Consider the following 11,888-nt stretch of genomic DNA (forward strand, 5'->3'; position numbering starts at 1 on the left):
CTTTCCCTAAAAAGCCATCTTACTGTTCACTCTTCCCGAAATGTGAACTCCAAACATGTGGTTAACTTGATTTCTAGTATTTTTAATTTATTTTTGCTTTTTATTTTTTATTTTAATTTTTAATTGCCACACACATTCAAGGTAAGCCTTGCTGTATGCTGCTTTCTTTGAGACTGAAATACAAAACTTGCGTCACACCTGCAAGGAGATGAAAAATATAATATGAAAAGGAACTTCCTAATGTCTTGCTAGAAACTGGGATTCAGTATCATTTTTTTGCTAGAAGAAAACAACTGCAAATACTCTAAGCTGATTCTCGATCTTATCTTCTGTAAAAAGAAGTTTCATAGAGGAAACAAATTCATCCACTTTTTCTAGACCTAACAGTCTTTTTTTGTTAGAGTAAATGCCATGCCTCTTTAAACATTTTCAGAAGCTGTTTTAATAATTACCAACTCTGGCTACGTCTGGGCTTGCCTCCTCCCGCTTTGTCATCTCACCTGAAATGATTGCTAATAAGCAATGCAAAGGCTGAAGTTAGGCGACAGGAAGTCAGAGAAGCAATGCATATTTTTTTAAAAAGGGCATATGAAGAAAGAAGCGACAGCCAGCACGGGAAGAAGGTTTTAATGTAACACATGGGTACTCTGATAGGTACTTTTACATATATTACTTCATGTATTGATAATAATTATGAAAATAATAAGAACTACATCCTGTTTCTTATGTGATGAACTGTATTGAGTGCTTTACATATTTATGGCGACACATTATAAAACTGTATATATAAATGTGTATAAGTGCCTTACCTATATATTTGTGTGTTGATTATTCATAAACACCTTAAATCACCTATCTATATGCATTATATTATGGAATACTAAAATATCTTATGAAAATGAGACTTACTATCATGAATTTACTAATGAAAAAGTTGAGGTTCCAGAGGCTTTAAATACCTTCTAGAGAAAAAAATAATTGGTAGGGCTATGTGAGTATTTGAATTTAGGTGTATCTTATATCAGTTTTCTCTCTACAATGCCACAAAGTCCCTGTGTACTTGAAAACTAAAGAACATAGAGAATTGAGTGACTTCAGAAACAAGAACTTGCCTCCATCTACGTGGTCTGCCAAGTTGTTTCCAGGGAAATGAACTACAAAACCAAATTAATGGAAGATTTAGACGTGGATTTGAATATGTACATGCACGTACAGAATTAGAAATAGACAGATAAAGGAAGAGAGAAAAAACAAGTTTAAAAAGTTGAGTAGAGGGCTTCCCTGGTGGTGCAGTGGTTGAGAGTCCGCCTGCCGATGCAGGGGACACGGGTTCGTGCCCCGGTCCGGGAAGATCCCACATGCCGTGGAGCGGCTGGGCCCGTGAGCCACGGCCGCTGAGCCTGCGCGCCCGGAGCCTGTGCTCCGCAACGGGAGAGGCCACAGCAGTGAGAGGCCCGTGTACCGCAAAGAAAAAAAAAAAAAGTTGAGGAGAGGAAAACCCAGGTACCTTCAGAAGAGGAATAATGAGAGATGAGACTTAATCCAAATGTAGCAAGTAGAGAGCTATTCGTATTTATCAGGAATTCAAGACTACATTCTAGAAGAGATATTAAGGATTATGAAGGAAAAATAAAGGTGATTTAGAAGAGAAAGTCGAAATTTTGCAAATAAAAAGGTGCACTTTATTTTTGAGTCCGAGGGAGCTTAAAGATGAGTGAGGAATTTTAAAAAGGAGGGTTTAAACAGCTGTATAAATCAACATTGTTGTTGATTTCAACACAGAGAAATCAACAATAATGACAATATGACATCCAAGCTTTTCCCCTATTCCTTTCTTTCATGATGTTTGTCTTCCTACTATTTGTATCAAACATTGTTGGGTGTGTGTGTGTGTGTGTGTGTGTGTGTGTGTGGCATGGTGTGTGTTATGTGCATGCTTAAATTTTCAAGTCTTAGGTCCCAAGATGTTTCCCCTATATATTCCTACAGTTTTCTATAGGGATAATCATTCTTAAAGTCTCACTTTTTGTTATGCCACATAATCATTCAATGTCCTCATTTAACTCTCCACTATGGGCCTTGTACTATACTAAGGATTTTAGATAGAGAACGTATGTATACATATATATGTATATATATGCATACATACACACATTCTATATATACACATATATGCACATGATATATATACACTATATATTTGTAGATCCATTATAGCTACTACAATCACACTTATGGCACTGTCCCCTTCATAAGCATACCCCGTATTCTTTTTCACACTGCAGCATTTGCTTAACTTGCTTCACCATATTAGAGTAAAAACTGTTTTATCAGCAGCCTGTCAACTAGAAAACTCTGTTTATGGGTACCCTTGCTCATTTGCAGTGCTCCGTCACTCTCCTGGTTATGAAATGAGAATATCTTATACATACAAATAACCATTTGCACAGTTCTTGCCCCTCTTCCGACTCACCTGAGATTTTTCCATCACAGTTACTACTCATAGTGTCCCAACAAGAAAACAACATCCAGGGAATCCACTGCCTTGAACTGCTACATCAGTTTGAGAAATGTCAATATCCACTGAGCGTATGTTATATGTCAGGAACTATGTTTGGTATATTGCATGCATTACTGCTTTCAAAACACTCAGGAACATATGAGGTAGAGATTTTCACCTGCATTTGTCAGTGAAGCGGAACAGATGGCAGAGAAGTAATATCTGTACAAGGTCATATACCTCTAGGAGTGAACCCAGTGTGTGAGGTGATGCCTGGTGATTGTTGCACTGAAGATGTTTTGATTTATCTGGCTCGGCAAATTGAAAAACGCTAATACAGTACATGAAAACAAAATACCAAGCCCTCTATTGATTAATGCTGTCCTTCTTTAAATGCAAATGGCTTATTTTAATGAATTGGGTCATTCTGATACCCAGAAATGTAAATTTTCTATTCACTTCAAAAAGAATTCAAAATCATTTCAGTATATATAGCTTTCTATATAATGATTCCACCATTTCTGTTTCTCTCTTTTTTCCAAGAATATATAAAAGGTCACCTGGCACTCCTTTATTTTGGCTGCTTTATAAATGTTCATTTCAATTCAAGTGTGCATGTATTTTAATTGCTTATAATTTTATGTCTCAGTGTAAATGGAGCTCTAGTCAAAAACAAAACATTCTGCAGTGATCCTGGTTTATTTTAATCTGTTGTCAGTGAAATCACTTTATCCCAGTCTGCTCACTGGTCTTCCTTACATATTTGTCAGAAATGTACAAGAAAAACATTTAAATAGGTTTTAAATTAAGGTGAAGCATCTGATACTTTATAAAAAATATTGAAAAGTATATTTTTGTCAAAGAGATAAGAATAAAATAAATTAAGTAAACAAATAAGCATTCTTTACTGGGCTTTCAGGTATTTTCCCTCAGGCAAACAAATGTCATGATTTATTCGTTAAAGATTATCTTAATTGGAGTATAACTGTTTATATTGTTGTGTTAGTTGCGGCTATATAACAAAGTGAATCAGCTATACATATACATATATCCCAATATCCCCTCCCTCTTGCATCTCCCTCCCACACTTCCTATCCCACCCCTCTAGGTGGTCAAAAAGCATGAGCTGATCTCCCTGAGCTATGCGGCTGCTTCCCACTAGCTATCTATTTTATATTTGGTAGTGTATATATGTCCATGCCATTCTCTCACTTCGTCTCAGCTTACCTTTCCCCATCACTGTATACTCGAGCCCATTCTCTTTATCTGTGTCTTTACTCCTATCCTGACCCTAAGTTCATCAGAAACACTTTTTTTTTAGATTCCATATATATGTGTTAACATACAGTATTTTTCTCTTTCTGACTTACTTCACTCTGTATGACAGACTCTAGGTCCATCCACCTCACTACAAATAATTCAATTTCAATTTTATGGCTGAGTAATATTCCATTGTATATATGTGCCACATCTTTTTTTTTTTTTTTTTTTTTTTTTTTTTCTCTCCCGTTGCGGAGCAGAGGCTCCGGATGCGCAGGCTCAGCAGCCATGGCTCACAGGCCTAGCTGCTCCACAGCATGTGGGATCTTCCCAGACCAGGGCACAAACCTGTGTCCCCTGCATCAGCAGGCGGACTCTCAACCACTGCGCCACCAGGGAAGCCCCACATCTTCTTTATCCATTCATCTGTTGATGGACATTTAGGTTGCTTCCATGTCCTGGCTATTTTAAATAGAGCTTCAATGAACACTGTGGTACATGACTCTTTTTGAATTATGGCTTTCTCATATGGGTTTTTTTTTTTTTTGCTGTACGCGGGCCTCTCACCGCTGCGGCCTCTCCCGCTGCGGAGCACAGGCTCCGGACGCGCAGGCCCAGCGGCCACGGCCCACGGGGGCAGCCGCTCCGCGGCATGCGGGATCCTCCCGGACCGGGGCACGAACCCCCGCCCCCCGCATCGGCAGGCGGACCCCCAACCACCGCACCACCAGGGAAGCCCCTCATATGGGTTTTTACCTTGCTCCTTCATCTGCTTATTTCTCTGTCTTCTCATTTTGCTTAACTTACTGTGTTTGGGATCTCCTTTTCGCAGGCTGCAGGTTCGTAGTTCGCATTGTTTTTGGTGTCTGCCACCAGTGGTAAGGCTGGTTCAGTGGGTTGTGCAGGCTTCATGGTGGAGGGGACTGGTGTCTGTGTTCTGGTGGATGAGGCTGTATCTTGTCTTTCTGGTGGGCAGGACCATGTCCGGTGGTGTGTTTTGTGGTGTCTGTGAACTTAGTATGATTTTAGGCAGCCTAATGGGTAGAGTTGTGCTCCTGTCTTGCTATTCGTTTCACATGGGGTGTCCAGCACTGGAGCTTGCTAATCCTTGAGTGGAGCTGGGTTTTAGCATTGAGATGGAAATCTCTGGGAGAGCTGTCCCGATTGATATTATGTGGGGCCAGGAGGTCTCTGGTGGACCAGTGTCCTGAACTCGCTCTCCCACCTCAAAGGCTCAGGCCTGACACCCGATGGAGCACAAAGACCCTGACAGCCACACAGCTCAGAGGAAAAGAGAGAAAAAAAAAGATAGAAAGAAAAATAATAAATAGTTATTAAAAAAATTTTTTTAATTATTAAAATTAAAAAAAGAAGAGAGCAACCAAACCAATAAATAAATCCACCAATGATAACAAGTACTAAAAACTAAACTAAGATAAAACTATAAATCAGAAACTATTCAGGCACATACAGCAAACCTCAAGCCTACAGTTGCTCCCAGAGTCCACCACCTCAATTTTGGGATAATTCATTGTCTATTCAGGTATTCCATAGATACAGGGTATATCAAGTTGATGTAGAGATTTAATCCACTGCTTCTGAAGCTGCATGGAGAAATTTCCCTTTCTTTTCTTTGTTCGCACAGCTCTTGGGGTTCAGTTTGGATTTGGTCCCGCCTCTGCATTTAAGTCACCCTCTGGCATCTGTTATTCGCCCAGACAGGAGGGTGTTAAAGCAGCAGCTGATTAGGGGGCTCTGGCTCACTCAGGCCGGCGGGAGGGGTACAGAATGCGGAGGTGAGCCTGTGGCGGCAGAGGCCAGCGTGATGTTGCAACAGCCTAGGCATGCCATGTGGTCTCCCAGGGAAATTGTCCGTGGATCACGGGACCCTGGCAGGGATGGGCTGCACAGGCTTCCAGGAGGGGAGGTGTGCATAGTGACCTGTGTTTGCACACAGGATTCTTGGTGGCTGCAGCAGCAGCGTTAGTGTTTCATGCCCATCTCTGCTGTCCGCGCTGATAGCTGCAGTTCGTGCAGTCTCTGAGGCTCGTTTAGCTGGTGCTCTGAATCCCCTCTCCTCGCGCACCCCAAAACAATTGTCCCTTGACTCTTAGGCAGCTCCAGACTTTTTCCCTGACTTCCTCCCGGTTAGCTGTGGTGCACTAGCCCCCTTCAGTCTGTGTTCACGCAGCCAACCCCAGTCCTGTCCCTGGGATCTGACCTCCTGAAGCGCGAGCTTCAGCTCCCAGCCCACACCCGCCCTGAGAGGTGAGCAGACAAGCCTCTCGGGCTGGTGAGTGCTGGTCGGCACCAATCCTCTGTGTGGGACTCTCTCCGCTTTGCCCTCTGCACCCCTGTTGCTGCGCTCTCCCCTGTGGCTCCAAAGCTTCCCCCCACAGCCCACCCCCCGTCTCTGCCAGTGAAGGCGCTTCGTAGTGTGTGGAAACTTTTCCTCCTTCACAGCTCCCTCCCAGAGGTGCAGGTCCCGTCCATATTCTTTTGTGTCTCTGTTTATTCTTTTTTCTTTTGCCCTACCCAGGTACGTGGGGAGTTTCTTGCCTTTTGGGAAGTCTGAGGTCTTCTGCCAGTGTTCAGTAGGTGTTCTGTAGGAGTTATTCCACATGTAGATGTATTTTTGATGTATTTGTGGGGAGAAAGGTGAACTCTATGTCCTACTCCTCCGCCATCTTGAAGGTCCTCCGTTAAAGATTTTCTTTAGCAAAGAATATTTACAAGCAGCAGCCAGCAACTCTAAAGACTCAAATCCAGAAATAGTGGGCAGTGAATCAAAAAGGAAAAAAAATTTTCTGGGAAAAATGAGGGCTGCTTTTGTAGCAAACAGAGTTTTTAACTTGCTTATTTCTTCAAACGCAGTGTCAAATTTGAGTTTGGATTTGGGAGAAAGTTGATGGAATAGAAGAATCTTGGGCCTTTATCAGAAACTTCCTTTGACTATCAGAACTTTTCTTTCAGGAGTTTATCTTAAGATAATTAGACGTTGGGAGCTCCGTTTAGGGCCTTTGAGTGCTATGATGAAACTAGCATTGTGCCTGACTTCATGAGCTTACCATTTGGGGAGGAACACAGATAAATAATTATAATCAACCATGATGAGTGCTATTGAAAAAATAGCAAAAACAAAGACACTAAATTTAATCTTGAAAACTCAGTAAAGTCTTACTGAAAAATGTGACTTGTGGACAGACAATTGAAATATGAGTGGGAATTACCTAGGTAACTAGGTGATGAGACAGTGAAAGAAAGTATAGGTTATAGTTATCTTCCAGAATGAGATGATGAGAAAGTAAAAGAACCCACGAAAAGAAAATGCATGGTATATCCAAGAAACTGTTCATGGATCAGTATGGCAGAGTAGTGGCCTTAAAATTAGTTTTTGTTTGTTTTGTTTAATTAGTCTTCAAGCCATGGGACTCCTTTCTTAAAGGAACATACACATGGAGACCCAATATATACCCTCTCCCTGTTCCCCACCTATATAGATACTCTGATTGAACATGAGGTTCCCAAGCAGTCCTGGAGTGAGGTTCTGCCCCAATTGCTCCTGCATCCTTCAAGACAAACTCACAACAAAGACAAACACACACACATGCACACACATACATCCAGTAGTCTCTGAAAGTACTTCGTAGAAGCCTAGCACTCTTTGAGACATTGTTTCTATGCCACTAAGCTTGAGGCTCCAGTGTGATGGAAATGACTGGAAGAAAGGGAGATAAAGTGGTAAATGGACTGTGAAGGATTCTGTAAATTATCTTTGAAGTTCATATGTTAGTTCATCTATGAAGTTACATGTGAGTTTAAAACTCATACTAAAGGCAATGAAGATATAATGACTTTTTTTGGCAGGGGGGGGGGGTTGGGTGATCCCATTATGCTTTAAAAAATTACTCTCAACATCATGGCAGGGAGCCAGTTATGAGGCCCTGAGATAATGACGTGAGAAATGATAGGCCTGAACCAAGGTAATGATGAGTGAAAAGAAGTAAGTAGACTAGTTAGTTGTTGAGGAGGAAACTGTCAGATGTATTGATAATTGGCTGGGAGTGATTGTTATCAGCTAAAACATTTTTGTCTCCCCCAAAATTCAGTTGTTGAAATCCTAATCCCCATTGTAATGGTGTTAGGAGGTGGGGCGTTTGGGATATGATTAGGTCATGAGGGGTAAGCCCTCATGAATGGGATTAGTGCCCTTATCAAAGAGACCCCAAGGAGCTCTCTCTGCCATGTGAGGAAATGGAAATGATGAGAAGACAGCCACCTGCAAACTGGAAAGCAGGTTCTCACCAGAACCTGACAATGCTGTCATTCTGATCTCACACTTCCAGCCTCCAGAACTTCAGAGAAATGGATTTCTATTGTTTACAAGCCACTCAATCTATGGTACTTTGTTATAGCAGCCAGAACTGACTAAGAGAGTAATCAAAGAAAGATTTCTTCTTTGTTCAACCATATGGACAGTGACACAACTTACTGAAATATGGAACACAGAAGGAAGACTAGTGAAATGAAATAAATAGATTTAATCGAGGATATGTTGCTTGCCGCAACTAGAGAAAGCCCACGTGCAGCAACGAAGACCAAGTGCAGCCAAAAATAAATAAATAAATTTATAAAAAACAACCGTCATGTAAACAAAATAATGAACTTCTACATGACCCATAAGCATTTCTTCACGCCCCTTGGTAATCCCTTCCCAAATCTCAGTCCATCCTTTCATTCCCAGGCAACAACTGATCAGCTCTTTCAGTACAGTTTGCATTTTTTTAGAGTTTTATATAAATGGAATAATAAAATTATACATTCTCTTATCTGGATTTGTTCACTCAGAATAAATATTTTCAGACTCATTCATGTCATACTGTGTATCAATTATCCATTACTTTTAATTATTGAATTGTATCCCATTGTCTGGGTACTATGACTATACTACAGTTTACCCATTCACCCAATAATGGACATTTGGATTGTTTCCAACTTATGGATATTACATATAAAACTACAATGAACATTCAAGTCTTTGTATGCATATAACATTTTTATCTTGGGTAAGTATCTAGGAGTAGAATGTCTGTGTCATATAGTAAATAAATTTTTAACTTTGTAAGAAAGTGCCAAACTATTGTTCAAAGTGGTTGTAACACTTTTTCATATACCAACAAACAGTATATGAAAGTTTCACTTGTTCCACATGTTCTGCAGCATTTTGTATGGTCAGCCTTTTTATCTATGCCATTAAGTGTTTAGCACAATCTTATTGTGGTTTTCATTTGCATTTATCTAATAATTAATGGTGGTGAGCATCTTTTCATGTGCTTGTTTGGCATTCATCTATGTGGGCCTGGAGTTTTATTTGTGGGATGGTTTCAGTTATGAATGGATTTCATTAGTAGATGTATGATTCTTATTGAATACTTAGGTAATTTGTGTATTTCAATGACTTAACGATCTAAACTTCTTAAGAAACAAATTAAACCCAAAGTAAGCAGTACAGAGGAAATAAGAATAAAAGTAGTAATAGATGAAATGGAAAACAGAAAAATAATGATAATAAATAAATGAAACCCCAAGTAGTTGTTTTTAAAAGATCTCTAATTTTGACATTTCTAAGTACTTGACTCACAGTGATCAGAAAAATAGAAAAGAGACCCAAATTACAGGAAAAATATCATTAATGAAATAACAGAGAGGGAACAGTAAGGAAATATTATGAAACTTCTTATGCCAATAAGTGTTTACAAATTAACTGAAAGAGTATTCTTTTAATACATGATATACTAAAGCTTAATCATGAATAAATTTATAATATTTTTAACATCATAGGTACCTAAAAAATTATTTTCATAGGTAAAATCTTCCCATGAAGCAAATTCCAAACTCAGAGTTCATCGGCAAGTTTGACCAAAAGGATAAAGAAAGAATAACGTCAGTTCTGCATAAGCCCTTCCAGAGAGTGAAAAAACTTAACTCATTTTATGATATCACTATTACCCTAACACCAAAACCAGAAAATCATTACAATTAAAAACAAAATCCCACAGACCACAATGCCCAATAGAAATAGACACAAAACTCTTAATACTATCAAATTAAATTTAAAATATGTTAAAAGAATATTACATCATAACAAATTAGCGAAGTTTTACCACAAAGCATGGCTTAACATTTGAAAATTAAGCAATATAATTTACCACATTAACAAACTAGCAAAGAAAATCCATATGATAATTTCACCAGAGGCCAAAATGCTTTTGGCAATGATTAAGTGAATATTTGCCATGATTAAAGAAATAAAAATAAAATATACCATAAAGGAAGACTGCTTTAGAAGATATAATAAATGTCTAAAATTAAAAAAATGAAACTCTTAAACCACAGATTAGGTCTTGCTCAAGACATTATTAATGAACTAGAATATTGATCTAGAAAAATAACCTAAAATCCATTTTACAGATATAAAGAGATAATAATTTTTAAAAATACAGAAAATGTAGAATATAGAAGTTTAACTTACCTAAGAAGAGTTACAAAAGGAGAGCATAAAGAAAATGAATTTAAAGGAAATACTCAGAGACAATGATTGTGATTTCTTACAGAATTCAGAAGAAAAAAAAAACAAAACTTGATTATCACAACAAAATGTCAGATTGATTCCCAAGCAGGATAGCTAGTAAGGAATTAGCACCTACACATATTATAGACAAAATGCAGAACACCAAATACAAAGAGAAATAAAAAATGAGAACAGACATATTTTATACAAAAGATTCCTCATCAGCAATTAGAATTAAATGAAAAAATGACTCTAAATTGGGAAAGCAATGTAATTGTTGACTTAATTTAAAGCCAAGAGTAAACCATTCTGAAGTCTATGTATTGTTCTCATGTCAAATCCATGAGATATTAATAAGCTAGAGGCATTTTAAATAAAGTATGCATCAGATAATATAATCCTACCTATTAAAACAATAAAATAGAATTACAGCCAAACCAATAAAAGGAAAATAAAACTTCATCAACTCAAGAAGAAAGAAGATGGAAAATAATGAATCTATGAAAAAACTGTTAAGTGGAAAACACTAAGATATCAGGAAAAACTCAAGTTATCAATAATTACAATAAATGCAACAGAATATATATAAAAGGGAATCTCAGATTGCATAATAACGTAAGAATCCATCTTTAAAAGATGTTTCTAAAATTTAAAGAAACCTGCACTTGGTGTTTGTTAGGCACCTTGAGTCTCTGGGGCCATGAGTCTTATCAATTCACACATGGAAATATACAATAAACTATAATGTAAATAATATAAATATATAAAAATATATTTTAAAATGAATGAGATCTACATATATCATATAAATATCGGAATTAAATATTAAGGGAACAAAGCAAGTGACAATATGATACAAACAATATGGTGTGTGTGTGTGTGTGTGTGTGTGTGTGTGTGTGTGTTGTGTATATGTATCTTTTTAGATAACAGTTTCCTCTGATAAAAGGAATTAAATACAGGAAGTAGATATATATGACACAAATACAATTAATAACTTCTGCTTGTTGGGTAAATAGGCATATGACTTGTTTCTCTGTGTATGGTTCTATGTTTGTATAAAATTAACAGTTTCAAGTAAGAAAAAAGGGAACACAACAAAGATGAAGACAATGTATTTACTAAAATTCAAACTATTTTGTTTGACCTTGTTTAATTGAAAACAACTATAAAGTACTTAGTAGTTTAAATTTTTCAATAATCATCATGATGTTACCCCTGAACTCGGTTTACAAATGGAAATAAATTGTTTAAACTCAAGGAGAAAAATTATGAGAAGATAAAGAATAGCTCTGTATGTAATCTAAAATGTCATCAGAAACTCTACTCAAAGAGAGATTATCAATGATGTATTACCAGAAATGTGCAATGCTCAGAAACTTTATTTTTACTATTCTATTTGTTTATTTATTTAATATTGTATGAACTTTAACTGATTAATTACCTCAGTTTATATCAGAAAAAGATGAGGAGTCATAAAAGGAATTTAATCAATACTAAATTATTCTTTCTGAGATCCCAAGAGAGAAACATTCCGATTTGGAGTGGGTTTTGTTA

This window comes from Lipotes vexillifer, unplaced genomic scaffold (assembly GCF_000442215.2).
Source record: "Lipotes vexillifer unplaced genomic scaffold, Lipotes_vexillifer_v1.1 scaffold31, whole genome shotgun sequence".
In the NCBI taxonomy this organism is placed as follows: domain Eukaryota; kingdom Metazoa; phylum Chordata; class Mammalia; order Artiodactyla; family Lipotidae; genus Lipotes; species Lipotes vexillifer.